The 16418-nt window shown below is 40.2% G+C and overlaps 1 long non-coding RNA gene across 1 annotated transcript in view; it reads right to left on the minus strand.

Annotated features, from left to right (window-relative positions):
* Positions 1-8912, minus strand: part of LOC103890939 (uncharacterized) — an 89911-nt gene extending 80999 nt beyond the window's left edge. The window contains exons 1-2 of the long non-coding RNA XR_008526272.2: positions 8819-8912; positions 2221-2352 (exon numbers count right to left, since the gene is read on the minus strand). This is a non-coding gene — a long non-coding RNA (uncharacterized LOC103890939). The remainder of the gene's footprint in view (positions 1-2220; positions 2353-8818) is intronic.
* Positions 8913-16418: the final 7506 nt, after the last annotated feature.

A 16418-nucleotide genomic window follows, 5' to 3' on the forward strand; every position in this document is an offset into this window, starting at 1 on the left:
GGGATTCCCTGTGCCTTTCCTCTGGAGTTTCCATGTTTTACTTAAGTGACTGGTTTATCCTTATAAGGTGCTCTCTTCTTAAATATTACCCCTAGATCCTGAGATTTATCCGTCTTTTTCTCCAGAGATTATATATCTGCTTTCGTGAAGATCTAGAATTTCTCCAGTGTAGGAGTGACTCTCTTTCCTGACATTAGGTTTTAATAGTAGGTAAATCAGTTGGAAGAAGTTTGGTTGTCATTATTGTCCTGTTAGAAAAAGATTCTCATTTGAAAGTAATGCATCTTGACTAGATATGACTGCAGTGAGAATTTTAATGATCCTATCATCATATTTTTATAAGATTAGAAAACTCCTGCTTCTGTGACACTGAATATTCAAATGCTGCCCTCTCACTGAGGCTCTCTGTGGCCTCTAACCTTATCATTAGTGATTCTGTGCAGATTCACAGAGTAAGCAGTTGACCCATCAGTGATTGCAAAACATTTGGAAAATGTCTGGGAAAGTAGCCATCATTTGTTTCCTATGAAATAGTCATTTTCAATGTGAATGATGCAAAATATTAAGACAAAAGGAAAATGATTATATGAGCTACATAGAACATGTGGGAATTGGTACAGAATTTTATCATGTTTAAGAAATCTTTGTCCTTAACAATTTGGAATATGGGAAAATCTAGGTTGCTTTAAAAATAAAATAGCTATGTGATATATGAGTTATCAACCACAGAGTCTCAAACAAGAAAGGAGTGGACTCAAGAGATACATAGAGGGTAAAGTCAAACATATTGGTTATAGATTAGATATGGGAAATGGTGAAGGAAAAGAAGGGGGCAAAATGAGTCCTAAATTTTTGACTTGCCCAACTGGATGGAAAAGTGAATTTGCTCTGAAATATGTGCATTGGAAGAGGATTAGGTTTAAAGGGAATGATCATGAGCTGAGCATTGAACAGGCTGAGTGTAAAATCATTTGAAATAATTCAAGTGCAGAAGTTGATGCAGCACTTCCATATATGGGTCACAAGTTCTGAGGAGAAATATGAGCTAGAATTAGAAATGTGAGGCATGCATAGAAGTGAAAATCAGCCATAAGAGAAGTGGGAGAGTGTTCAAGTCAGAAGCAATACTGAGAAGTTCCCTAAGACAAGAGACCGCATCCTCGAATTAAGAAACTGAGAGATCTTCAGACAGGCTGGAGCAGGGTGCCTGGGCAACACGATGAGTGATGAAGAAGAAAGGGCGATTGGGGCCAGATCACGCCAGGCCCTGGAGTCTTGAAGATTTCTGAGTTTAGCCAAACAGTGATGAGAATATTGACATGGAGAGGTGATACAATCAGAGTTACTTCCAAATTATTATCAAGGCTATTTATTGCATAAAGGACTAAAGATGCTATTTGTTGTCTTCTTGAGGAAGAATCTATGTGGGCACTTAGGCACATAGTTCTTTAGAACCTTCTTCTTTTGGCTCCTGAGACATAACTTCTCCATTTATGCAGTTCCACTGCCACTGTCCACAACGTTATCCACACTGAAAGGAGATGGGAAAACCTTTCCTACTAATGTTGTCCTGTTTTTAGATTACAAAATCACTATCTCTGCCTTTGGGTTCAGAAAGAAGTTCCATGAGATAGAAGAACATTTTCATTTCATATAGCAGCACTTTCACGGTATTTTCTGGTTTACCTTGGAAGCCTGGGACTTTACTCTTCAGAGTAAATCTTTAAAGGTGTAATTTCAAAATAAAATATGAACATCTGATTCACAATTTCCTTGAAGTTAAGTAAATGAATAAAATGGGTTTTGATTGTTTCGTTATGAAAATCCAGTTTTCCCCATTCACTTAAAAAATTAGTTTTATTAAACCCAAATATCTGAGAATTTAAAAAAGAATAATGAAAATGTTCTTCCATTTATTGAACATGTGTTATATATCATATATGGTACTAAGTTCCTTTATTTATGTTTATCAAATCCTACTGTGTGTCAGCCATTAACTCAAACAGGTAGTAGAATTGTCCCAACCTCTAGTGGAGAATCTCCTCAGCCAAATGTCAGATAGGTATAGTCATTTACCATGCAAGAGTCTAGAACATAGACCAACTGAAACTTAATCTATAACTTCCATCCGCAATGTATCAGCATCATTAATGACACATTCCTCTTCTAGTCTTTCCAGATACTATTATAAAAGTGTTTGAAATATACTCTTCCACATACCTGTTTCTATCTGTGCTTTTCCATTTCATCAAGTCCGTTTTTGATCATCTGGGAATGAAATCTGGTTGCTTGAACCAGGGGAAAAATTCTTTACAGGAACAATCATTTATCCTAATAGGGATTTGAATTTACCTGAAATACAAAGAAACATTGCAAGAAAGGGAACAACGTAAGGATTGGGAGGAATTCCTAATATATTATAAGTTTTCATTCTCAACATATATCATTCCCAATAAGTCACTCATTTTTTTTTCATTTAACTAAAATGTAAGGAAATGCCTGCTCTGCTTGGTGCACTCTAGCTCCTGAGCAGTCTAACTACCTGATGCAGAATTTATGCACAAATGGTAAACCCGGTGTGCATACCATAATAGTTAAGAGTTCTGATTTTGGAGCCAGAATGCCTGGGTATGAATTCTGACTCCAACATTTATGAGACACATAACTTTGCACAAAATACTTAGCTGTGCCTCAGTTTCTCTCCATATATAAAATGGGGAAATATAGGGTTGTTATGAATAGCATGAATGTTATGAATAGTAAGTGACTTAATATTTATAAAACACTTAAAAGAGTGGCACAATGTAAGGGCTTGTTAAATTAAAAAAAATAATTTTTATCTGTTTCAAATAACCACAGATTTTCTTTTTTTTTTTCTTTTTATTATTATTATTATTATTATTATTATTATACTTTAGGCTCTATGGTACATGTGCGCAACGTGCAGGTAAGTTACATATGTATACATGTGCCATGCTGGTGCGCTGCACCCACCAACTCGTCATCTAGCATTAGGTATATCTCCCAATGCTATCCCTCCCCCCTCCCACCACCCCACAACAGTCCCCGAAGTGTGATGTTCCCCTTCCTGTGTCCACGTGTTCTCAATGTTCAATTCCCACCTATGAGTGAGAATATGCGGTGTTTGGTTTTTTGTTCTTGCGATAGTTTACTGAGAATGATGATTTCCAATTTCATCCATATCCCTACAAAGGACATGAACTCATCATTTTTTATGGCTGCATAGTATTCCATGGTGTATATGTGCCACATTTTCTTAATCCAGTCTATCATTGTTGGACATTTGGGTTGGTTCCAAGTCTTTGCTATTGTGAATAATGCCGCAATAAACATACGTGTGCATGTGTCTTTATAGCAGCATGATTTATAGTCCTTTGGGTATATACCCCGTAATGGGATGGCTGGGTCAAATGGAATTTCTAGTTCTAGATCCCTGAGGAATCGCCACACTGACTTCCACAATGGTTGAACTAGTTTACAGTCCCACCAACAGTGTAAAAGTGTTCCTATTTCTCCACATCCTCTCCAGCACCTGTTGTTTCCTGACTTTTTAATGATTGCCATTCTAACTGGTGTGAGATGGTATCTCATTGTGGTTTTGATTTGCATTTCTCTGATGGCCAGTGATGGTGAGCATTTTTCCATGTGTTTTTTGGCTGCATAAATGTCTTCTTCTGAGAAGTGTCTGTTCATGTCCTTTGCCCACTTTTTGATGGGGTTGTTTGTTTTTTTCTTGTAAATTTGTTGGAGTTCATTGTAGATTCTGGATATTAGCCCTTTGTCAGATGAGTAGGTTGCGAAAATTTTCTCCCATTTTGTAGGTTGCCTGTTCACTCTGATGGTAGTTTCTTTTGCTGTGCAGAAGCTCTTTAGTTTAATTAGATCCCATTTGTCAATTTTGGCTTTTGTTGCCATTGCTTTTGGTGTTTTAGACATGAAGTCCTTGCCCATGCCTATGTCCTGAATGGTATTGCCTAGGTTTTCTTCTAGGGTTTTTATGGTTTTAGGTCTAACATTTAAGTCTTAGATCCATCTTGAATTGATTTTTGTATAAGGTGTAAGGAAGGGATCCAGTTTCAGCTTTCTACATATGGCTAGCCAGTTTTCCCAGCACCATTTATTAAATAGGGAACCCTTTCCCCATTTCTTGTTTTTGTCAGGTTTGTCAAAGATCAGATAGTTGTAGATATGTGGCATTATTTCTGAGGGCTCTGTTCTGTTCCATTGATCTATACCTCTGTTTTGGTACCAGTACCATGCTGTTTTGGTTACTGTAGCCTTGTAGTATAGTTTGAAGTCAGGTAGTGTGATGCCTCCAGCTTTGTTCTTTTGGCTTAGGATTGACTTGGCGATGCGGGCTCTTTTTTGGTTCCATATGAACTTTAAAGTAGTTTTTTCCAATTCTGTGAAGAAAGTCATTGGTAACTTGATGGGGATGGCATTGAATCTGTAAATTACCTTGGGAAGGATGGCCATTTTCATGATATTGATTCTTCCTACCCATGAGCATGGAATGTTCTTCCATTTGTTTGTATCCTCTTTTATTTCCTTGAGTAGTGGTTTGTAGTTCTCCTTGAAGAGGTCCTTCACATCCCTTGTAAGTTGGATTCCTAGGTATTTTATTCTCTTTGAAGCAATTGTGAATGGGAGTTCACTCATGATTTGGCTCTCTGTTTGTCTGTTATTGATGTATAAGAATGCTTGTGATTTTTGTACATTGATTTTGTATCCTGAGACTTTGCTGAAGTTGCTTATCAGCTTAAGGAGATTTTGGGCTGAGACAATGGGGTTTTCTAGATATACTATCATGTCATCTGCAAACAGGGACAATTTGACTTCCTCTTTTCCTAATTGAATACCCTTGATTTCCTTCTCTTGCCTAATTGCCCTGGCCAGAACTTCCAACACTATGTTGAATAGAAGTGGGGAGAGAGGGCATCCCTGTCTTGTGCCAGTTTTCAAAGGGAATGCTTCCAGTTTTTGCCCATTCAGTATGATATTGGCTGTGGGTTTGTCATAAATAGCTCTTATTATTTTGAGATACGACCCATCAATACCTAATTTATTGAGAGTTTTTAGCATGAAGGGTTGTTGAATTTTGTCAAAGGCCTTTTCTGCATCTATTGAGATAATCATGTGGTTTTTGACTTTGGTTCTGTTTATATGCTGGATTACATTTATTGATTTGCGTATATTGAACCAGCCTTGCCTCCCAGGGATGAAGCCCACTTGATCATGGTGGATAAGCTTTTTGATGTGCTGCTGGATTCTGTTTGCCAGTATTTTATTGAGGATTTTTGCATCAATGTTCATCAAGGATATTGGTCTAAAATTCTTTTTTTTGGTTGTGTCTCTGCCAGGCTTTGGTATCAGGATGATGCTGGCCTCATAAAATGAGTTAGGGAGGATTCCCTCTTTTTCTATTGATTGGAATAGTTTCAGAAGGAATGGTACCAGCTCCTCCTTGTACCTCTGGTAGAATTCGGCTGTGAACCCATCTGGTCCTGGACTTTTTTTGGTTGGTAAGCTATTGATTATTGCCACAATTTCAGCTCCTGTTATTGGTCTATTCAGAGATTCAACTTCTTCCTGGTTTAGTCTTGGGAGGGTGTATGTGTTGAGGAATTTATCCATTTCTTCTAGATTTTCTAGTTTATTTGCTTAGAGGTGTTTGTAATATTCTCTGATGGTAGTTTGTATTTCTGTGGGATCGGTGGTGATATCCCCTTTATCATTTTTTATTGCATCTATTTGATTCTTCTCTCTTTTTTTCTTTATTAGTCTTGCTAGCGGTCTATCAATTTTGTTGATCCTTTCAAAAAACCAGCTCCTGGATTCGTTTATTTTTTGAAGAGTTTTTTGTGTCTCTATTTCCTTCAGTTCTGCTCTGATTTTAGTTATTTCTTGCCTTCTGCTAACTTTTGAATGTGTTTGCTCTTGCTTTTCTAGTTCTTTTAATTGTGATGTTAGAGTGTCAATTTTGGATCTTTCCTGCTTTCTCTTGTGGGCATTTAGTGCTATAAATTTCCCTCTACACACTGCTTTGAATGCATCCCAGAGATTCTGGTATGTTGTGTCTTGGTTCTCGTTGGTTTCAAAGAACATCTTTATTTCTGCCTTCATTTCGTTGTGTACCCAGTAGTCATTCAGGAGCAGGTTGTTCAGTTTCCATGTAGTTGAGAGGTTTTGAGTGAGATTCTTAATCCTGAGTTCTAGCTTGATTGCACTGTGATCTGAGAGATAGTTTGTTATAATTTCTGTTCTTTTACATTTATTGAGGAGAGCTTTACTTCCAAGTATATGGTCAATTTTGGAATAGGTGTGGTGTGGTGCTGAAAAAAATGTATATTCTGTTGATTTGGGGTGGAGAGTTCTGTAGATGTCTATTAGGTCTGCTTGGTGCAGAGCTGAGTTCAATTCCTGGGTATCCTTGTTGACTTTCTGTCTCGTAGATCTGTCTAATGTTGACAGTGGGGTGTTAAAGTGTTAAAGTCTCCCATTATTAATGTGTGGGAGTCTAAGTCTCTTTGTAGGTCACTCAGGACTTGCTTTATGAATCTGGGTGCTCCTGTATTGGGTGCATATATATTTAGGATAGTTAGCTCTTCTTGTTGAATTAATCCCTTTACCATTATGTAATGGCCTTCTTTGTCTCTTTGTTGGTTTAAAGTCTGTTTTATCAGAGACTAGGATTGCAACCCCTGCCTTTTTTTGTTTTCCATTTGCTTGGTAGATCTTCCTCCATCCTTTTATTTTGAGCCTATGTGTGTCTCTGCACATGAGATGGGTTTCCTGTATACAGCACACTGATGGGTCTTGAGTCTTTATCCAGTTTGCCAGTCTGTGTCTTTTAATTGGAGCATTTAGTCCATTTACATTTAAAGTTAATATTGTTGTGTGTGAATCTGATCCTGTCATTGTGATGTTAGCTGGTTATTTTGCTCGTTAGTTGATGCAGTCTCTTCCTAGTCTCGATGGTCTTTACATTTCGGTATGATTTTGCAGTGGCTGGTACCGGTTGTGCCTTTCCATGTTTAGCGCTTCCTTCAGGAGCTCTTTTAGGGCAGGCCTGGTGGTGACAAAATCTCTCAGCATTTGCTTGTCTGTAAAGTATTTTATTTCTCCTTCACTTATGAAGCTTAGTTTGGCAGGATATGAAATTCTGGGTTGAAAATTCTTTTCTTTAAGAATGTTGAATATTGGCCCCCACTCTCTTCTGGCTTGTAGGGTTTCTGCCGAGAGATCCGCTGTTAGTCTGATGGGCTTCCCTTTGATGGTGACCCGACCTTTCTCTCTGGCTGCCCTTAACATTTTTTCCTTCATTTCAACTTTGGTGAATCTGACAATTATGTGTCTTGGAGTTGCTCTTCTCGAGGAGTATCTTTGTGGCGTTCTCTGTATTTCCTGAATCTGAATGTTGGCCTGCCTTGCTAGATTGGGGAAGTTCTCCTGGATAATATCCTGCAGAGTGTTTTCCAACTTGTTTCCATTCTCCCCGTCACTTTCAGGTACACCAATCAGACGTAGATTTGGTCTTTTCACATAGTCCCACATTTCTTGGAGGCTTTGCTCATTTCTTTTTATTCTTTTTTCTCTAAACTTCCCTTCTCGCATCATTTCATTCATTTCATCTTCCAGGGCTGATACCCTTTCTTCCATTTGATTGCATCGGCTCCTGAGGCTTCTGCATTCTTCACGTAGTTCTCGAGCCTTGGTTTTCAGCTCCATCAGCTCCTTTAAGCACTTCTCTGTATTGCTTATTCTAGTTATACATTCTTCTAAATTTTTTTCAAAGTTTTCAACTTCTTTGCCTTTGGTTTGAATTTCCTCCCATAGCTTGGAGTAATTTGATCATCTGAAGCCTTCTTCTCTCAGCTCGTCAAAGTCATTCTCCGTCCAGCTTTGTTCCGTTGCTGGTGAGGAACTGCGTTCCTTTGGAGGAGGAGAGGTACTCTGCTTTTTAGAGTTTCCAGTTTTTCTGCTCTGTTTTTTCCCCATCTTTGTGGTTTTATCTACTTTTGGTCTTTGATGATGGTGATGTACGGATGGGTTTTTGGTGTGGATGTCCTTTCTGTTAGTTTTCCTTCTAACAGACAGGACCCTCAGCTGCGGGTCTGTTGGAGTACCTGGCCGGCCGTGTGAGGTATCAGTCTGCCCCTGCTGGAGGGTGCCTCCCAGTTAGGCTGCTCGGGGGTCAGGGGTCAGGGACCCACTTGAGGAGGCAGTCAGCCCGTTCTCAGATCTCCAGCTGCGTGCTGGGAGAACCACTGCTCTCCTCAAAGCTGTCAGACAGGGACATTTAAGTCTGCAGAGATTACTGCTGTCTTTTTGTTTGTCTGTGCCCTGCCCCCAGAGGTGGAGCCTACAGAGGCAGGCAGGCCTCCTTGAGCTGTGGTGGGCTCCACCGAGTTCAAGCTTCCAGGCTGCTTTATTTACCTAAGCGAGCCTGGGCAATGGCGGGCGCCCCTCCCCCAGCCTGGCTGCCGACTTGCTGCTTGATCTCAGACTGCTGTGCTAGCAATCAGCGAGACTCCGTGGGCGTAGGACCCTCTGAGCCAGGTGCGGGCTATACTCTCCTGGGGCACCGTTTCCTAAACCCATCGGAAAAGCACAGTATTCGGGTGGGAGTGGCCCGATTTTCCAGGTGCCATCTGTCACCCCTGGAAAGGGAACTCCCTGACCCCTTGCACTTCCCGAGTGAGGCAATGCCTCGCCCCTTCTTTGGCTGGCGCACGGTGCACTCACCCACTGACCTGCGCCCACTGTCTGGCACTCCCTAGTGAGATGAACACGGTACCTCAGATGGAAATGCAGAAATCTCTCGTCTTCTGCGTCGCTCGTGCTGGGAGCTGTAGACCGGAGCTGTTCCTATTCGGCCATCTTTGCTCCTCCCCCATAACCACAGATTTTCAAAGGCATTATTAATGGTTCTTGAAATAGAACCTTTCCATCACCTGAGGGCCCGCCCTCCCCACTCATCACCCTTATGGAGCTGTAACCATAGTTTAAAAAGCTATGAGAAGGCTCTGTAATCTCAACAAGATTAGAAAGCACCATTCCTGGACTCCAAGAAAAATTTCAGATGAAATGTAGTCAATCTGGATTCGAACTGGCACTTAGATTCACTAACTTGAATGTTTTCTCAAATTTGGGATCATGGAGATGTCTGTGTGTTCCCGTGTTTTATATCTGTAGCAGTTTACTCTATGGCTTTAGTGTTCCCTTTAAAATGAAAGTAAAATCATTCTGATGGTATATAGTATCGTACCCATCTACTTTTCTTTATTTATATGTCACAATTACATAAATGTACACACAATCTTCTCTGCCAACAGCATTTGAACAGTGTGCAGAAATCCTGAAAACAGCTTTTCTGCCAGGGTTACCACAATGTCCCATTTATTTTCCACTCAGGCCTGGGAAAGTCTACAAAGGAACACACTAGAAATTTGTGCCAAAACAGCTTAACTTGATTTAAGTCAGCCTCCTTTTCATGATCATTTTTAAAGACTAAATGTCAGTTCCTCCTCAACCTACTAAAGCGAACTACCTTTTTGTGTAGGACCATGGTCTTCAGGTGAAAATAGTCTATGGTAGGCAGTTCATGTTTGAGGTCATTTTTGAAGTAAAATGTCCCTAAAGAGGACTAAATTTACTGCAGAAGAATTGTAGAATTTTCATATGAAGGGAGATTTCAATACACAAGAAACAATATTTTCTTGTTCCACAACGATGAAGTAATTTGCCAAGTTCAAAAATGAAATTATTTAGAAAGAGTTTAGAAATATTTTCTGACCATCCATTGTCAAGGACTTCAGCAAAATTCTCAGGAATAACATTTTTTTTTTCCTACTCATGAAAGCTTAAGTAATTTTAGGAATCTTTGAGGAACTCCTTCAACCTCAAATTTAAACAATTAAGAAGTAACATGTCTATTTTAAATGTAATATCAAATATGTTCCAAACTCATTCACTTGATCAGTTTAGTCTAGAAGTATTCACAGTATTCACTTGAGTTTTTAAATTTGCTTTACTTTCATGGTTTATGTCTTATCACTGTTCTAGTCTCTAACTACTTTTCAAACATTTTTTAATTTACAAAACTAAGGCCAAGTCTATAACAGCAAATTGAAGTTGAAAAGTAAGGCTCTTCGGGGGATAATTTCAAAGGAAAAATATTTTTCTAGTTACTAGCTTTTACATATTATAGATAAATAATCTCTGATTTTCTAAGTTCTCAACTTGATGTTCAAGTTTTGATCCAGACTTCACTAGGGAGACCTGCCCTAAATCCTAGTATAATATGACAAGCTCTGTCTCACTTAAAATTATTTATGCTAACTAAGATTCTCTTGTATTTTCAGTAGATGTGTTTCAAGTCTAATTATAACTGCAATATTTACACAAAGGTATTTTCATAGGGCCCTGACTTTTTTCAGGAACTTTATTGAAAACAAAACAAAACAAAACAAAACATGCCAACTTAATAAATCACCATAGGTTAAAAATGTAATAACAATACAAAAATGTGAATATGCAAAATCATTCTAAGCATTTCCTAAAAAATTAGATAATGATTACTTTTTAAAATGTTTAAGTTAGATATATCTCAAGATAACTAGCTTCTCTAGTTTATTCCACCTCCTTTTCACTTTTAAATTTATATTCCCTTTATATGCCTTTGAAAAATGAGAATAAAGATGCATGTTTATTTTAACCTTTAAATTATCAACCAAAATTCTATCATTTTGCCTTTACTTCAGTGAATTCTGGCTTCCAAGTGAAAAAGAAAAAATGGTCCCTGAAATTTTCGATTTGGCCTGGCATTTGCAGCTAAGCCTTGCCTTTCTCCTGTTGTACATAAACAGTATCAAAAATACCAACATCCTGTAAGATACACTGTGTCTATAGTGAATAAATACAAAAACGAGACCACTCCTTGGTCTTGTCTGAACACAGAAAAAAGACATGAATAGTTTCAAACCTCAAAAGTGACAAAGTATCCCCCTATCTGTACCACATGAGTGGATACTGCTTCTTCGCCAGTTATACCCTTGCCCTCTCTAGTCTTCCCCGCACTAGATCAAACTTACTAAGATGCTTAACTATAGGATTATACCAACTTTCTGACATTATTCATCCAATTCAAAGCAAAGTCCTGCCTCTAAGAACTCTTCTCCAAGTCACCTAACACAAGCCCAAATACTCTGGTAATGTCTAACACCTTCTTGCTCAGAGGCCCACCATTTCCTTGGTGTATGCTCTTCCTCACTGCAACAAGTCAAAAAACAGCCTATGCAACTCCAGTGGTGTGCCTGGTGGCCTTAGGCTGGAGGGCATTAACACAAGCAAGACCTTAGCTCCAGAATATGTTTTAAAACAGCTTCACTTTAGGCAGAAATAACTTTCAGCAGTTACACTGTGTGGAAAAAGTCCAAATCCCGTGTTGGAATCCTTCTAATCAATTCATGATAGTTTAATGAAAAACTTGTATTTCTTATAACTCTTTATGAAAAAGAGAACCAGGACCTCATACTAGCTAGGCCTTTTTACCCTTGTTTAGATCTCTGTGAGAAGTGCCCCACAGATATGTGGGCAAAGATGAGGTGAACCTACATGGACTATTTGAAAGTCCAAAAGAATGCCTCCAACCATCTTCAGGAGAGGAGGGATTGACCTGGTTGTACAAGCATCCATGGTCCTAATGTAGACATTTGCATAGCAGGGTGGGGCAGGAGGATTTCATTTTTCCTAACTTTGGTACATAGTAAAAATTATTTTCCCCCCTCCCTCCCTCCCTCCTTCCCTCTCTTCCTTTTTTGTTTCTTCCTCCATCTTTTATCTTTATCTCTCTCCCTTCCTCTCTCCTTCTCCAACTTCCTTCCCCTTTCCCCTTTCCTTTATAATATGCCTTTACAGTCCAGGGAATGAATGCTATGAAACACTGTCAATTTTTGTCTTTAAAAATGCCCATTTCTGCATGCTTGTATTCCCAGCTCTCTGGGAGGCTGAGGCAGGAGAATGGCTTGTACCCGGGAGGCAGAGGTTGCAGTGAGCTGAGATTACGCCATTGCACACCAGCCTGGACAATAGAGCAAGACTCCGTCTCAAAAAAAAAAAAAAAAAAAAAAAAAAAAAAAAAGCCCATTTTATAAAATCCATATACAAATAATGTACAAAAAGTCAAAAAAATATACAAATGTGATTTGGTAGCAGAGTAGCTGAATGATTTCTCATCATTTAAAAAATGTATGTTGAAAAACTTTCAATTATTTGGTTTTATAACTTCTAATAAAAAAATACTGGTTTACTAAAACTAGCCTCTCCTTTAGGCTCTTCCTTTCTTAAACAAACACACCTCTTTCAATTTACACCTTAGAGTGGTGTAAATTGTTGTAATATGCATATGGAGGTAATAGGATTCAAAGTCAAAGAAAAGTGAAGCTGTTCTGTTTCTTCTTTGCAGCCTGGGCTGCTGCATCTTCTTTAAGAACACCTCACCAATGCACTTTAGATAAGAGTGTTGAGTCCATTAGCAAGGCACAGAGCAGATTCTCCCTGTGTCTTTTCATAGGGCTCAGATTTCATTCTGTGCCAGGAGTTATACATCACTCTCAATGGTGTGTCTCCAGAGCTGATTGAGGAAAGTGCAGAAAAACTACCGTTAACAAGGGAGTAATTACATTCAGCCTAAATTAATTATTGGCTGCTCAGAACTGGTGAGCAAGGGCCACACAGATGGCCTCTGACTCAGTTCCCACCTTTGAGGAAAGAAATATTCCAATATGGTGCACATGACTGCATAAGATAACAAGAGGCATGCTATTTCTGGTCTACTGGTCTTGAAGTTACGATATCTGTTAATATGACATGGGGCTTATTTGCATTAACACTGTAGGTACATTGTATTTTTTAGGGAAAAAAATGAATGATAGTCACTTGGGACGGAGGTCATTTCACGGCAGTCAGCATTAGGACCAGCAAAGTCAAGCCAGGGACCTTTAAAATGCAATTCAGTCGAAAGAACAGGTCATGGTTCAGTGAACAGGTGATGGAAGGTGTTCGTGAGGAATTTAGATTAGCAAAAAATACAAACAAACCACAAGAATCAGGGAAGAGAGAAATCAGGACAACCTGGAGAGCAGGAAGCCAAGGTCTTGGCAGGGTGGCAAGGATGACACTGATAGGACCTGGAGACTATGTGCCATGCAGGCAAGGACTATGATTCTCATTTGCTCCGTGTCCTCAGAAGCCAGCACAGTTGGCACACACCACATGTCGGTAAACTTTTGTTAAATTAATCAGTCAGTTTCATCTATTAATCATTTATGAAAGATCATGCTCTTGCTAGAGATCTACATAGAATTAGTTCAACTTAATAAATATTTTAGAGTTCCTACTCTGTACTAGGCACTGTGATAGATACTAGAAAATAATATATAAGGCAGGCTCCTGTCCTCAAGGTGTTTGCAATATGGTGTCTGAGGCTGAATGTAAAAAGTAACTATTAGTCATTATGATAACACTAATAATAGAAGTATGGAGATGATAAGCGGCTGAACAAAAAAACTACCTATTGGTGCTGTCAAGGAGGAGCTGCCCAGAAGCTGTTTTAAAGTATATACAGATAGGAGTTGATTGGATGGAAAGTGGGGGAAAAGCACAGTAGGAAAAAGAAACATTATGTATACAGGCAGAGGGACCCAAACAACATAGCAAGCTCATGGAAGAAGCAGTTCAATGTTGCTGGAGAGCAAACAATCTGAAAAAACATCAAGAAAGTAATCTCATTTACAATAGCTACAAATAAAATAAAATACTTAGGATTTAAGTTCTTATCCAAAAACAGTGAAAGATCTCTACAATTAAAACTATAGAGGGAGGAGCCAAGATGGCCGAATAGGAACAGCTCCGGTCTGCAGCTCCCAGCACGAGCGACGCAGAAGACGGGTGATTTCTGCATTTCCATCTGAGGTACCGTGTTCATCTCACTAGGGAGTGCCAGACAGTGGGCGCAGGTCAGTGGGTGAGCGCACCGTGCGCCAGCCGAAGCAGGGGCGAGGCATTGCCTCACTCGGGAAGCGCAAGGGGTCAGGGAGTTCCCCTTCCAGGGGTGACAGACGGCACCTGGAAAATCGGGCCACTCCCACCCGAATACTGTGCTTTTCCAACGGGCTTAGGAAACGGTGCCCCAGGAGAGTATAGCCTGCACCTGGCTCAGAGGGTCCTATGCCCACGGAGTCTCGCTGATTGCTAGCACAGCAGTCTGAGATCAAACAGCAAGTCAGCAGCGAGGCTGGGGGAGGGGCGCCCGCCATTGCCCAGGCTCGCTTAGGTAAACAAAGCAGCCTGGAAGCTTGAACTGGGTGGAGCCCACCACAGCTCAAGGAGGCCTGCCTGCCTCTGTAGGCTCCACCTCTGGGGGCAGGACACAGACAAACAAAAAGACAGCAGTAACCTCTGCAGACTTAAATGTCCCTGTCTGACAGCTGTGAGGAGAGCAGTGGTTCTCCCAGCACGCAGCTGGAGATCTGAGAACGGGCTGACTGCCTCCTCAAGTGGGTCCCTGACCCCTGACCCCCGAGCAGCCTAACTGGGAGGCACCCCCCAGCAGGGGCAGACTGACACCTCACACGGCCGGCCAGGTACTCCAACAGACCTGCAGCTGAGGGTTCTGTCTGTTAGAAGGAAAACTAACAGAAAGGACATCCACACCAAAAACCCATCTGTACATCACCATCATCAAAGACCAAAAGTAGATAAAACCACAAAGATGGGGAAAAAACAGAGCAGAAAAACTGGAAACTCTAAAAACCAGAGTACCTCTCCTCCTCCAAAGGAACGCAGTACCTCACCAGCAACGGAACAAAGCTGGACGGAAAATGACTTTGACGAGCTGAGAGAAGAAGGCTTCAGACGATCAAATTACTCCGAGCTACGGGAGGATATTCAAACCAAAGGCAAAGAAGTTGAAAACTTTGAAAAAAATTTAGAAGAATGTATAACTAGAATAACCAATACAGAGAAGTGCTTAAAGGAGCTAATGGAGCTGAAAACCAAGGCTCGAGAACTACGTGAAGAATGCAGAAGCCTCAGGAGCCGATGCGATCAAATGGAAGAAAGGGTATCAGCCCTGGAAGATGAAATGAATGAAATGAAGCGAGAAGGGAAGTTTAGAGAAAAAAGAATAAAAAGAAACGAGCAAAGCCTCCAAGAAATGTGGGACTATGTGAAAAGACCAAATCTACGTCTGATTGGTGTACCTGAAAGTGACGGGGAGAATGGAAACAAGTTGGAAAACACTCTGCAGGATATTATCCAGGAGAACTTCCCCAATCTAGCAAGGCAGGCCAACATTCAGATTCAGGAAATACAGAGAACGCCACAAAGATACTCCTCGAGAAGAGCAACTCCAAGACACATAATTGTCAGATTCACCAAAGTTGAAATGAAGGAAAAAATGTTAAGGGCAGCCAGAGAGAAAGGTCGGGTTACCATCAAAGGGAAGCCCATCAGACTAACAGCGGATCTCTCGGCAGAAACCCTACAAGCCAGAAGAGAGTGGGGGCCAATATTCAACATTCTTAAAGAAAAGAATTTTCAACCCAGAATTTCATATCCTGCCAAACTAAGCTTCATAAGTGAAGGAGAAATAAAATACTTTACAGACAAGCAAATGCTGAGAGATTTTGTCACCACCAGGCCTGCCCTAAAAGAGCTCCTGAAGGAAGCGCTAAACATGGAAAGGCACAACCGGTACCAGCCACTGCAAAATCATACCGAAATGTAAAGAACATCGAGACTAGGAAGAGACTGCATCAACTAACGAGCAAAATATCCAGCTAACATCATAATGACAGGATCAAATTCACACATAACAATATTAACTTTAAATGTAAATGGACTAAATGCTCCAATTAAAAGACACAGACTGGCAAACTGGATAAAGACTCAAGACCCATCAGTGTGCTGTATTCAGGAAACCCATCTCACGTGCAGAGACACACATAGGCTCAAAATAAAAGGATGGAGGAAGATCTACCAAGCAAATGGAAAACAAAAAAAGGCAGGGGTTGCAATCCTAGTCTCTGATAAAACAGACTTTAAACCAACAAAGATCAAAAGAGACAAAGAAGGCCATTACATAATGGTAAAGGGATTAATTCAACAAGAAGAGCTAACTATCCTAAATATATATGCACCCAATACAGGAGCACCCAGATTCATAAAGCAAGTCCTGAGTGACCTACAAAGAGACTTAGACTCCCACACATTAATAATGGGAGACTTTAACACCCCACTATCAACATTAGACAGATCAACGAGACAGAAAGTCAACAAGGATACCCAGGAATTGAACTCAGCTCTGCACCAAGCGGACCTAATAGACATCTACA

Source organism: Pongo abelii, chromosome 5 (genome assembly GCF_028885655.2).
Source record: "Pongo abelii isolate AG06213 chromosome 5, NHGRI_mPonAbe1-v2.0_pri, whole genome shotgun sequence".
NCBI classification, from domain to species: Eukaryota; Metazoa; Chordata; class Mammalia; order Primates; family Hominidae; genus Pongo; species Pongo abelii.